This window comes from Copidosoma floridanum, unplaced genomic scaffold (genome assembly GCF_036245765.1).
Source record: "Copidosoma floridanum isolate Cflo_tuat_1 unplaced genomic scaffold, Cflo_Japanese_pri ptg000004l, whole genome shotgun sequence".
In the NCBI taxonomy this organism is placed as follows: Eukaryota; Metazoa; Arthropoda; class Insecta; order Hymenoptera; family Encyrtidae; genus Copidosoma; species Copidosoma floridanum.
In genome coordinates this window covers 14422953-14436035 of record NW_028321881.1, presented here as the reverse complement: position 1 = coordinate 14436035, position 13083 = coordinate 14422953, and the positions used below count along the sequence as shown (strand labels likewise).

Below are 13083 nucleotides of genomic sequence, written 5' to 3'. Positions count from 1 at the left end.
TATATTTTGTGCTAAGTATCAAATCATGTTAATAACAGCGAGTTAAATGGTAAGAATAAAATATAATCATATATAAAAATCATGTGCAATAGTAAAATTTTAAAAATGTAAGCAAAATTTTTTACATCTTAACAAAAAATCAGATAACTTAGTATTTTCAATAAATTTTCAAATTTTTTTTGAAGAGTTAATACATTTTTTTCCATAAGTTATAACTTATAGTTTGAATAAATTTTTGAACAGGTCAGTCGTTTTTACAAGTCCGAAGTTATATTTCATATTTTTAAGTAACAGTGATCATCAACACTCACCTTCTCAGTAGAAAACGAAAACACTTTGTTGCTTGCTGCTCATTTATACATATACAATTTGAATTTAGCGCTATGATGTCATAAAGGCTCCTTCTCTGATTGGTTTGGTCGTGTAAACATGCGCATGAGCCTACCTTGTTTTATTGTACCATGAGTTTGTCGATGTTTTTAAGAAAATGTATTGGCAGCTTTCAAAACCCATCGTGGATTTTTGTCTTGATACTACAGGTTATTAAGTACTTGAAAATTTTTTGTCAACATTCCTGTAGAAAAGTACATTTATATACGTTTACATGTACTCTTTTTTTTCAATTTTACAGCCATTCTAACAAGTGATGTGCATAACAATTAATTGCTGTGTTACTCTGCATATACATGCTATCGTCATTGGCATATTAAAAACGCTGTATCTATTTGCACCTTACATCCACGTATACGCATGCGCCTTGCTCGCTCCGAAAAAAAAAAAAACTTGGACTTTGTAAATACTTGACAGTAGACTTGACTACCGCGCATGCGTATCCACTATATCCACATAATTACGTGGATATACGGTGCAAATAGACACTATGTATTAAAAAACTGCCTCCAATTTTATTGTGATATCAATAACTTGCGCAGCAATGAGGACATTTTATTTTATATGGCTTTTGAACCATTGGACCACAGTTGGAAAAACGCACTGAAGAAATTAGTTTCCCAGAAGTGCGAGCCAAGTAAGTAAAGGCCAAGTCTTGAGCTTGTAAGAATGTGTTACCAAACCCTTAAGCTACAAGAACCGCAGCTTAAACCACTGTGCTACCGTGGCTAATTTACAGGATTCTAAGGGCATATCACTGACATATAAGGCAATGTCACGAAAACTTTGTAATTGCTAAATGCAAAAACTTCTTTATCGATCTGCTTAAATTTCGCAAAATGATTATTGACACTTTCTAGGTGGTTTTCATGTAAATTTTAATATTTAAAAAGTTATTAACAATAGTAATAAATTAAGTCAAATTTTTTCACAAATACGTCAGCTTTTCACTTTAACTCAACAGGATTGGCTAAGTGGCGTTGGAGAAAAATTAAAACCACCTACAATCGAAGTAAGTCAGTCTGGCTATAATATCGCCGAGCAAAAAGTCGATCACCATAGTTGTTTAACGACAGTTCAAGAACAGTGATGTTAGTCATGTAGCTGAGCATCCCAGCTATCGACGATACTTTTCTCCAGTAGATAATTGACTTTTCATCGAATAACACCCTGAATCACTTAGATTACCAAGTGCTACGAAAAAATAGGCTCTCTTAACGCCAACGTTAAGCTTCAAAAAATCGTTTGACATCTTACTTTGTTGCTTTTGTTATGCTCTATGAAAAAGCAAGTCCCTTGCCAGTGTATCAAAATGCTATGTGTACATGTCTAGAATGTCAACATACGAATTACTAATAAAATTTTAGTTTTTCCTAGCTATCTTCGCGAATTTTTAATCAATTAAAACAATTTTTAATGGAGTTAAACGATAATAAGAATTATCATTACACTAACTTTTTTAATCATTTTTAAAATTTTAAACTGCTCACTACCTCATTTTTCGAAGAAAAGACGTTTTTTTCGAGATAATACAGCGAATTTCAATTTAATAACAATAATTCTCGATAAAGGCTAGTATAAAGCAAAACAACTGTTAATTTTTTGAAAGTTCTTAGAGCCAAATTCCAATTTTAAATTGCTAGTTATCTCATGTTTTCGAAAAAATGACGTTTTTTTGACATACTATAGTCAATTTTTAGCAAATTATTATAGAAAGGTATTATGAAGTATTGAAAGTATTAAAAGCCAAAAATTATTTTCAAAATACACAGTAATGATACATGATACTATTTTTTACCCAAATCAAGAATTATCATCATTCAGTTCAAATTTGCTATATTATTTTAAAAAAAAAAACGTCTTTTCTTCGAAAAACTGAGACAATCAGCAATTCAAAATTAAAATTTCGCTTCAAAAATTGTTAATAACCAACGTTACTTGATAATATTTTTAACCTTCATTAGGAAAGATTATTATTAAAATTTGGCTCCAAATATTTTCAAAAAATTTACAGTAGTTTTACTTAATGCTACCTTAAACCTCGATTAAAAACCATTACTATTCAATTGAATTCACTGTAATATCTCAAAAAAAAAGTCTTTTCTTTGAAAAAACGAGATGGTCATCAGTTTAAAATTAGACGATTTTCCATCGTATAAGCAGGTCAAGTATTAGTTGTCCATGTGAGAAAAAAGGATTTCCTAGCTCCACTCTGCAGACTTGCAGGTATTATCTTTGCACTTTATTAATCGTCATTGCAAACGCAAGTCAACAGCACATCTTTACTTTTGAATTATCCGTTCGAAATTGTAGCTTCGATAATATTATTTATTAACTTTTGTACTAAAAGTTAAGTACCATTTCGAAGTCGTGGAGGATTTATATTACAAAGAAGAATTTTATTGGTACGCCAATTTTAAATTTTAAAATGTGTGGTTGCATGTGAATTTAAGAATTCCATTGGATAATTGACAACTTCGTCAGAATTCATGACTATATAAATCGACATGTAAGTTATTGCTTCGCCTGGTATTTCGTTTTGAAAAATCAAAATAATGTCAGTTACATCGATGTTCTTAGCTGCTAGAATAGCACGTTCAGTGAGCCAACGCTGATTTTTTTAATTTCCCGCGATGATCAGCAAGACTTTCTTAATTAATTAATCTTTGTTTCCTGTCAATTTGCAGAAATCAGTTGGCAATGGGATACAGTTTGTAGACTGATCTATTGCGATTTTTCCATTCCTAATATCCAGCAATTGTTTTACAAAATCACCGGTAGATACATCATTTCGTAATTAAAGACGCATATTTGTTAGTAATATAAACATCTTAAAATGTCACTTTAGTAATCTGAACTTCTTAAAATGTCACCATAGAATTGAAGATTTCTTTCATGCAGTGAGTTTATCAACAGGTGTTAAGCGTGGGATAATTGGTAGAGTTTGCCGAAAATTGCCAGACAGTAAATAATTGCGCCACCAAAGAGCTGAGTGTTTTCCTCAAGTCCTTTATTGTTCAATCTAGCGCTTCCAATGACTTTTTGTGTACCATAGTTACTTTATCCCATATGATGATTTGTAATTGTCGTAGATTTTTGCCCATTCCAGAATTATGCTTGATATTGTATGTTGGAGTATCTGTGGTTTGCATGTTTAATAGCAATACGAGTTCTGAGTGGGCTGTGCGACCGACATGTCAAAGAGTTGCCGCAATTCCAGATGATATAATTGCCAATAAGATTTTATTCTATGATCTAATAGTTGCTAAAATTAGTGAAATTAAAAATTTTTGAAGTAAAACTTCTTCAGGCACGTCTTGTATGGGAAGTTAACCCGTGAAACGAGTGAGCGAGTGAGCCATTGCTGGCGTATGTGTATGTATATATATTATCTACGTACCAGCCGGCGCTGACTGCAGTGCAGACAATATGTTTGTCTGTCTCTCTCTCTCTTTTTCTCTCTCTCTCACACACACACATGCGCACAATGGCGCGCCAAAGGTACTCTGTCTTCTCTATATATAATATGACCTCTCTCTATAGTACTCTATGCCTACTGATGCATGATGAAAAGCGTAACATGGTTGTAATATGGCCTAAGCCGGGCCGCTGTTACAGCTAAGGTACTATCAGGAAAATAATGCCTAACACAAGACGCCCCTTGATCTCTTCGAAGTCTTCAAAAAAAAACATGGTAAAAATCGTTCTCCTTTTCTATTCATCCTTTCATATGTATAAGTACGTGAATGAAAGCGCATAAAGTATTCAATTTGTATAATATGACAACCTTACCTTTAAAAACAAGAAAAAACGCTATACCTCGGAAGGAAAAGCAAAATTGGCTAAAAATAAAATTTTTTACAGATGTTTTTAAGGAAAACTACATGATCGAGGTGCACAAGTATATAGGGGTCAAACTATGTACAAACATAACCTTAGTTATTCGTTTTTTCGACTATATCTAAGTAAAAATCGACTAAGAAAGTACATTTTCATAAAATTTTTTTTTTAATGCCATGTTTTGAAAATTCATATGGACATTCAAAAACTTTTCAAAAAATTTTTTCACAACATTACCTTTCGAAATTAGAAAAACAGTCATATCTCAAAAAGAAAGCTTGATACACCCGAAATAACTTTTTATACGGGTTTTCTACAGGGTAACTATATGATTAACACGTAGAAATATAAAAAAGTTGGACTATGCACAAACATAACCTTAAGTATTTATTTTTTCGACTAATTCTCAAAAAGTACCAGTTAACAAAATTTTTTTTTTCTATGCCATTTTTTAAAAATTAATATGGAAGTTGACAAAATTTTCAAAAAATTTTCATCACAACATGACCTCACAAAATTGATCACCACACATGATCGACGCGCACAAATAAAGAGTGGTTGAACTATGTACAATTATAACCCTCATTTTCTCATTATGACTGTATCTTTAAATAAAAGAAGTCCGAAAAATTTTTTTATTTACTATGGCATGTCTAAAACATTAATATGGATATTGACAAAATCTTCGAATAATTTTTGTTTCAACATAACCTATAAAATTTAGAAAAACAGTCGTTTCTTGAATGGGAAGCCAGATAGGCCAAAAATAATTTCACGTACGGAATAGTTATTTACGTAACAAGTGCGGAAAAGACGATTTCCCGCATGAGTAGTGATTGATTTACACGAGTGCCGGAGTTGATGGGAACGAGTACCAGTTGAGCACACGAGTGCGCAGCACGAGTGTGATCGCAAGGTACGAGTTACCGTCACCGGCCACGAGTGCGAGTCTATCACACGAGTGCGGGAAATCATTCCGCACGAGTTGCGTACAAGTTTTTTCGCAATGTTTGAGAAAAATAGTTACAAAATAGGTATGAATTTTGATTTCCAGTGTGCAGCAGAATTTTCCGGTGTGTGGCAAAACCTTTTCCGCACACTGTGTGACAAAAACCTTTGCCACACACCTTTTCCGCACACTGTGCGGAAAAATCTTTGTCGCACACTATGTGGGAAAATCGATTTTCCACACTAATACCAGTGCGAAAAACACCCATTTTCTGCACACTATTGCGAAATAGTAGTTTTCCTACGAGTTTGAAAAGTCTTTGTTTGCGAACCGAGAGGTTTGCGGCCAGAGCCGAAGGTGAGGTCCGTAACGAGGTTCGTATAGGAGACTTTTCGAACGAGTATCGGAAAACGGCTTTTTTGCCCGAGGAAGTACCAGCCTTCCAAAACCACCCGAGGGCGGAAAAATAATTATTGAGGTGCATAAGTATGTGTTACACAGATTTATATAAACAATCAGAATAATTAAAAAAAAGTAAAAGTCATATCCCAAAGGCAAAGCTACATCCGACATATGCTACCTATAAATTGATTGTTTTTTTATTCTTTATCATGTATTAATAGAATAATTATCACGTAACTAAAGTCGGTATTATTATTATTAATTAAAATAATGGTAGAAACTAGTACATCACAGATATAATGTTGTATTAAATTGTTATTAATAATAAAAAACGAATTTAATTAAAAATTACAATGCAACAATAGAAAATGTCTATTGTTTTCCTTAATCTCAATCAGATAGAAGAGATTATTTCAGTTTTATGGTAGCCAAAATTAAAAAAAAATTTTTATTTGTCTGATACAAAGATTCTAACAAGAATTGATTGCGAATTTGAGATGTCATATTAAATGCACGAATAGTAATTTGTAATAAAAGGAACTCGTTCTGCATTACATCACCAACAATTTGTACATGTATTATTAATACATGTATCATAGCAAACATGGAAATACTTGAAATTCGCGAATCACGTGTAACATAGTTATATGTTGAAGTATGAATAAGATCATAAGACGCGCGTGCTTGAATTTGTAATAATATTTAAGTTTTCACTATTTTAATATCAGATTCTTAAATATCTATTGAAATCAGGTGCACTCTAATTTTCCTAGTTTCTGCTATAGTGAGTTTATTACCATTTGAGTTGGAAGTTCTACTTCTGCCAGGGGTCCTAAGACCTTCAACTGATTTGTTTGCCTGTGTTACTTGGAGCATTTAGAAAGTACAATCCAGTGTACACTCATTTTGGAAGATTTTTTTTATTAATTGTATCCAAATTACGGACATCGAATTCAATTTTTAGTTGCAAATCTTGGTTGACAGCGTGATTTTTAAGCCGAACTAGTGCACACATACCCAATTAAATTAATTTTTTGTTCACGATTGCCAAGCATATGTCTTCGATCAGTACCAATGCTTCATTATACGCGGTTATTGTGAATTCCATTTCTGTATTATGATTTGTTACAAGCAAGCGTTCTTAAATATCTTCGCTCATATAGTTTTTTTAATTTTTCCAAAGATCTTCTGAATTTGATGAGAAATATGTTGTCAAAATAATTTCATATAATGTGCGTATTTGCTGTGGATGAATAGCATTCGATGCTCCAGCGAGTATTGTGTCCCAATGAGCATCGTTCTCAAGAAGATTTAATTCTTGGCTATTTTGTCGAAAAGTGGTACATATTTCACCCTTCAAAATTTTTAATTGTTGAATAAAAGTCGGTCTATGTATATTGGCTCACTGCAGTTGTTGGTAGAAACATTCTTGATTATTTAGATGAACAGTGTACAAACGTTCCAAAGCATCAGATTAATATACATTCCATTGTTCTTTAACTAGTTTGCCTAGCTTGTGATGTTGAAACTTTGCAGCAGATGTATTTTATGTACAATATCGTGGCACTTATGAATAAAATGAATTTTTGGGGACAGATCTTCTGCGTACAATCAGAAGAACGCAGTTAAAGTTATTGCTGGTAATAATATTGCTTTTTCACGTACATTTACCGCTGTGAAGTACACGTGGTGTCCATTTTGAAGATGAACTGATATAGTGTTCAACAACAACAAATTTTAAACAATAAAAAAAAAACGGAAAAACGGAAAACAACAAAAACAAACAGTCGTACTATGTCAGAAACCTTCGCTGATGTTCACTTAACATATTTCCAAAGTTTAATCTCGATTGGTCATGTAGTTTTAAAATTGATGGGGAACATAAAGTCACACAGACTTTTATTTTTATAAATTTTAATAGCAAGAATATTATAAATAAAAAAAACTCAAAGTAAATTTTATCTGAATTATCAAAGACACAACACTAAATGATATTCTAAATATTACAGTGAGATAATTTTTTTCCAGTTGCTATCGATTTAAGGCAATATTAAAAATCACATTTTTGATGAAGTGTTGGCAAACGTTTATACAATTAAATTTTAGGAACGTGGTCTATCTCATGCACAAGTTTCAGCAACTCTACATCCTGTTGAAAATATGATGCCTGTACAAATTAATACACTCAATTCTGCTGAAATTTCTTTGGGTAATGTGGAACTTACAAATAGCAATACATGCTTCACGTTCTTTATATAAAACGCATTTCTCGTATGATTTATTGTAATCAGAAGTGTAAAAAAATTATCAAAACCTTTAACAAACGTATTACATATCAAAATGCATTCCAAACAATCAATTTTCGGACACAAAAAAACATTCGAAAATGCAAGTATTTTTAGTATTTCTAATCAATTAAAATAATTTGCTGCATGGTTTTTAATTCCGGAAAATATTGAATTTAATATAATACAAAATAAATATACGAAAATTCTACACAAGATTATGTTCATGATGGACACATAATTATATCAACTTAATTTTAGTATGAAAAGGTTAATCAGGTATATATTTTAATCTACCTATACTGAAACGAATTAGAGTTACACAAAATCTTATGGATGGAAAAATATCTGTTAGTAAACGAATGCTCAACAGATGTTACAAGAAATTCTAAGGAAATGATTAAATTACTTACAGATTTAGCTGTCATAATCCAAAAAAAGCTTTAGAAATGGTTGACGGAAGTTTAAAATGTATATGTAATACGAAAATATATTCCGGATATAAATTAATTACTTAATGAGAAAATTTTTTTTAATTCTTTTATCGATATGAAACAGTGATGAGATAATTATTATTTAAAAACTATTAAATTGATATTTTTATGGATATTTTATATTTCAAGTTTCCAAATCAGTATTTGTTCTTTTTATGGAGAATCAACATCAAATACTCTATGTTTTAAAATATTTGTTGATTTGAATAGTTGTTGGGTTTATAGTGTTATACTTAATGAGTATACATTACATAATGAGTATACCAGTTTCTTAAATATAAAATTTTTTTAAAAGGTAGTTAAAGAAACTAAAATCTGGTACAGCAAAAATGACGCAACGTATAAAGGGGTTACTAAGTCAAAAAACATTTATATAAATTTCTTGATAGATATTTTGAATAGTATTCGTGAAGGTTTATCACTTCATAAACTTAGTTTTAAAAAGTATAATAGTAATGCTAATTAAAAATTTGAGTACATCAGACAGTTTATGTAATGGTTTCTTAATAAGGAATTACCAAATTCTTGAAATACAACGTAGAAAAAAAAATGATAACTGGAGAAAAAATTAGACGTAAAGATTTTATTTTAAGAATTTATTAAAACACTGGAAAAACCTCTTGTTCCGGTTCAATCTTGAAGTTATTTTTTTTTTTAAATATTAATTTGATTTATAACTCTCCATTGCTTTGAAGCTTCCCATGAATGCCTCACAACAGAGGTTTTATTGAAACTCTGTGTAAGCTGCGTACATGGCGTTCAAAAAGAAACGTTCGGGGTCGCACATTCCTTTGTTTTTATAAGGCACGGGGCGAAAAAGCAGAACGCTCGTCGCGGACGGATTGTCGATAAAGGCGTTTATCGTTGGACTGTTTTGAGTTTCCATGGGAACTAAAATTTTGTTTAGTTTTGTTAAAAAGGCTGCCAGATTTTTCTGATCAATTTAGTGGACTCGAGTGTAAACCCGGAAATTAATTTGGCTCGTGTGAAAATGAGCGATCAGAAAAAATAGACTTCAATTCTTGGGGCTAACACTGCCAAATGAGTTTGTTCAGTAAGAAGTTTAGATCCATCAGCTTACATCGGTGACATTTTCGGGGATCTGCGACTTCCGCAAGAGGAAATCGAGCCGTACTCTCTTTAACACCATCAATGGTGGCAGAAAAACGATTGGCAACTTTTTAGAGAGAGAAATATGCGATCCCAATCTCCATTGTTGTCGTCAGAGGATGACCAGGATTTGGTGAATTTTAATTTTGGAACGCAGGAGGCAGCAACAAAACAAGATCTAGCAGTAGCACAACCTTGCGCGCCGTGTCATCCACCAGTGCAGGAGGTTGTTGAGCCTCTGCAAGCTCCTGTGTCCAGAGCAGCAACTGCGCGTTTTCGCGCGCCGCGTCATCCACCAGCAGAAAATGTTATTGAGCCTCTGCAAGCTCCTGTCTCCAGAGCAGTGGCTGCGTGTTCTTGCGTACCGCGTCATCCAGTAATAGAGGTAGCAAACGAGCAACTTCAAGCACCAGAGTCTTAGGATGGTAAAGAAAACTACATTGTCTACTATAACTTAAATTTAGAAAAAGATAATTTGGTGCAATCAAACGAAGTAAGGTTTAGTGATAACTAATATGTCATGAGTAACCTTTCTTCAATTAATGAAGATCATGGAAATATGTGGGAAAATTTAGATAAACAAATACATAGTACGTGTCAAAATTGTTATTCGAACGCCCAATCAAGAGACGAATCCATGAATAGGTTAGTGAATGTCATAGAGAGAACCTTAGCAGCAAGTAACAGAAATTCTTTATTAAATGATAAAGGCGCTAAATTTATTAATAGAATGACTTCAGCATAATACTCACCTAAATCATCAAGGGATTCTCTTGATTGGGAACGATTTAAACAAACATTTGAATCGTCAACTAAGTTAGGAGGTTACTCTGACAAAGAAACTGTAACGCGATTATTTAAAGCTCTTTCTGGTGAGGCCTATGATGCAGCTAAAATTTTACTTGCATCAGGAAACGCGCGAGAAATCATGAAAACTCTAGAAATGAAATTTGAAAATAAAAAATTAATTATTGAAAAAATTATAAAAGAAATTTAGAATTTACCAGAGATATAATTAAGAGAAATTATATTGTAAGAATTTGCTACTTGATTAAGAAATGCCGAAAGGGATTAAAATATTTTGGCGTAGCCAGATATTTACACATTCCAGATCTTGCGAACGAACGTTAGAAATCTTACGAAAATTATCTCGTTCTATGTTCGATTTGCGATATAAGAAAATTCAGAAAAAAAGCGAGTTAGAAAACATTACTGAATCTGTTTTTACAGAGGCGGAAATGTTTGTAAAAACGGGTGTAATTAATGTTCGTTTAAATAAAATGAACTTACATGGAGCGGAAAAAGTAGTAGACACTCCCATTCTGAACAAGTGTCGGTTTCAACTGCAAGCGTAAACAATACAAGTTTTAAAAAACGCAAAAATAATGCAGTTTAAGTGGCAAATTGTATATATTGTCGAAGAAAAAATCATTTTATTGAAAAGTGCAATGATTCCAAAAAAATTCCAATGCCACAGCGCTGGAAGTTTGCAAAGGCTAATTAATTATGCTACATCTGTCTTAACCCTGGTCATTCGAATCGCGAATGCAAAGACAAACTTCGATGCGAACAATGCGGTCACAATCATCATTCTTTATTACATTTCATTCTAAAAAATAAAAGGCTAAACAATGAAATTGTTCTTATTCACACTAATAAATCTTTGGAAACTCGTAATTCTAAGATAGATGCATTTTAACCAATTAATGCATCTAGTTGACTGGGAACAGGAACAATTTTGAAAACAATTCCAATCATCATAAGAGGAAAAGAAACATCGAAGCAAATTTTAGCCTTGATAGATAATGGATCTCAGCTGGCTATAATTGAATCCAAAGTTGTGACCGAATTAAAGTTGAAAGGTTCGAAAATTGATGTAGCGTTAAAAGTTTTAGGGAGTAATATTGTGACCGTGAAATAGTAAATTGAATATAGTGTAGATTGAGTCCAGTAAATAAATAAGTAAAAAATTAAATTTGGAAATAGAAAGTGAATCAGGTGTTTCTTTACTAAAAAGCGTTTTAGTGGTTAAAAATTTAAATCTTTCCATTCAAACGGTTAGTAAAGAGCTTGCTGAATATTGTTATAACAAAACTGGCCTTTATGTCTAATCTTACAGCGAAGCTCCTGTTATGACAATAGGACAGAATTATTGCAATTTAATCCTTATACGAGAATTCTATAAAGTTTGTGTTAATTGAGCTATTTCACAGTGTTTATTGGGATGGTCGATTCACGGTCATCCGAGCCCAGATCAAGTGAAACATATAAATGTCAGTAGTGAATTTTCAAAATAATGTTAACAGTCATAATTCCAAGGGTAGTGATTGATTTTTTCGATCTGGAAGAAAAAGAGTTAAAGGGTAGTAATAAGTGAGCGCTCGAAATTTTGAAAGGTGCGTGTCGACATATTAACTATGAATGGGAAACAGGTCTTACGTGGAAATCGGAAAATAAGTCTTTACCTAACAGTAGACCCAATGCCCTTGACAGATTACTAAAACTTGAGCAAAAACTTGATCATAATAAAGAATACGCGGAAATGTACTATTTGGAAATGGATAGATTTATTTCAAATGATTTCGCCAAAAAAGCAGAATATAAATCAGCGGGTAAGAGAGTTAGGTACTTACCTTATTTCGGTGTACAAAATAAAAAAAAAACCAGGGAAAGTTAGACTTGTATTTGACGCAGCAGCGAAAACTTAATCTTTAAGTTTCAATGACTTATTACTTCCAGGCCCTCCTCTGCTAACATCTGTACCGGGAGTAAAAATGCGCTTTTGTCAATACGCGAATGCCATAAAAGAAGATATACGTGATATGTTCTTGAAAATTAAAATTAGATCCGAAGATCGCGATGCACAGCGTTTTTTGTGGAAGGGAATAGATAGATCGAGTGAGCCTCAGGAATAATTAATGTCGTCTATGTTATTTGGTGCAACAAGTTCTCCATGTTCGGCGATTTACATTAAAAATTTAAATGCATCTTTGTTTAATCATGAATTTCCGAAAACTGCAAAGAGACTTATAAACAATTGTTGCATGGATGATTTTTTAGATACCTCTGAGACAGTTAATGAAGCATCGGCACGAGTTCAAGAAGCAATAAAAATAAACGAAAATGCGAATTAGTTAATGCATAGTTGGGCAAGTAACTCAAGAGAGGTTTTATTAGGTTTAAATAAAATTACGAACTCAGAAAATTTAATTAAAATACATTCAAATCACAACATTACTGAAAAGGTTTTAGGCCTAAAGGGAAACAACCAAGATAATAAATTGTCTTTTGATTTTACCAGTAATAAAATTGCAATTCAAATTTTTCAAGGAACGAGAAAGCCCACGAAAAGAGAGTTCTTAAGCATTATTATATCGGTCTTTGATCCTTTGGGCTTTTCAACTCCACTTATAATTCAGTCAAGAATGTCGTTACAAGAAATTTGGCATAGTAAGGTAAAATGGGACCAACAATTGCGCGATTCAGAATTTATAAAATGGAAACATTGGCTTAACGCTTTAGAAAAAGTAAAAACTTGTCAAATAAATCGATATTATTATATAAAAGTTTATCAAGTTCAGGAAGCTTAGCTTCATATTTTCTGTGACGCAAG

The 13083-nt window shown here is 32.4% G+C and overlaps 1 protein-coding gene across 4 annotated transcripts in view; it reads left to right on the top strand.

Annotated features, from left to right (window-relative positions):
* The window catches only part of Unc-76 (fasciculation and elongation protein Unc-76), a 495633-nt gene that overhangs the window by 149239 nt on the left and 333311 nt on the right, over window positions 1–13083 (top strand). The window lies entirely within an intron of this gene.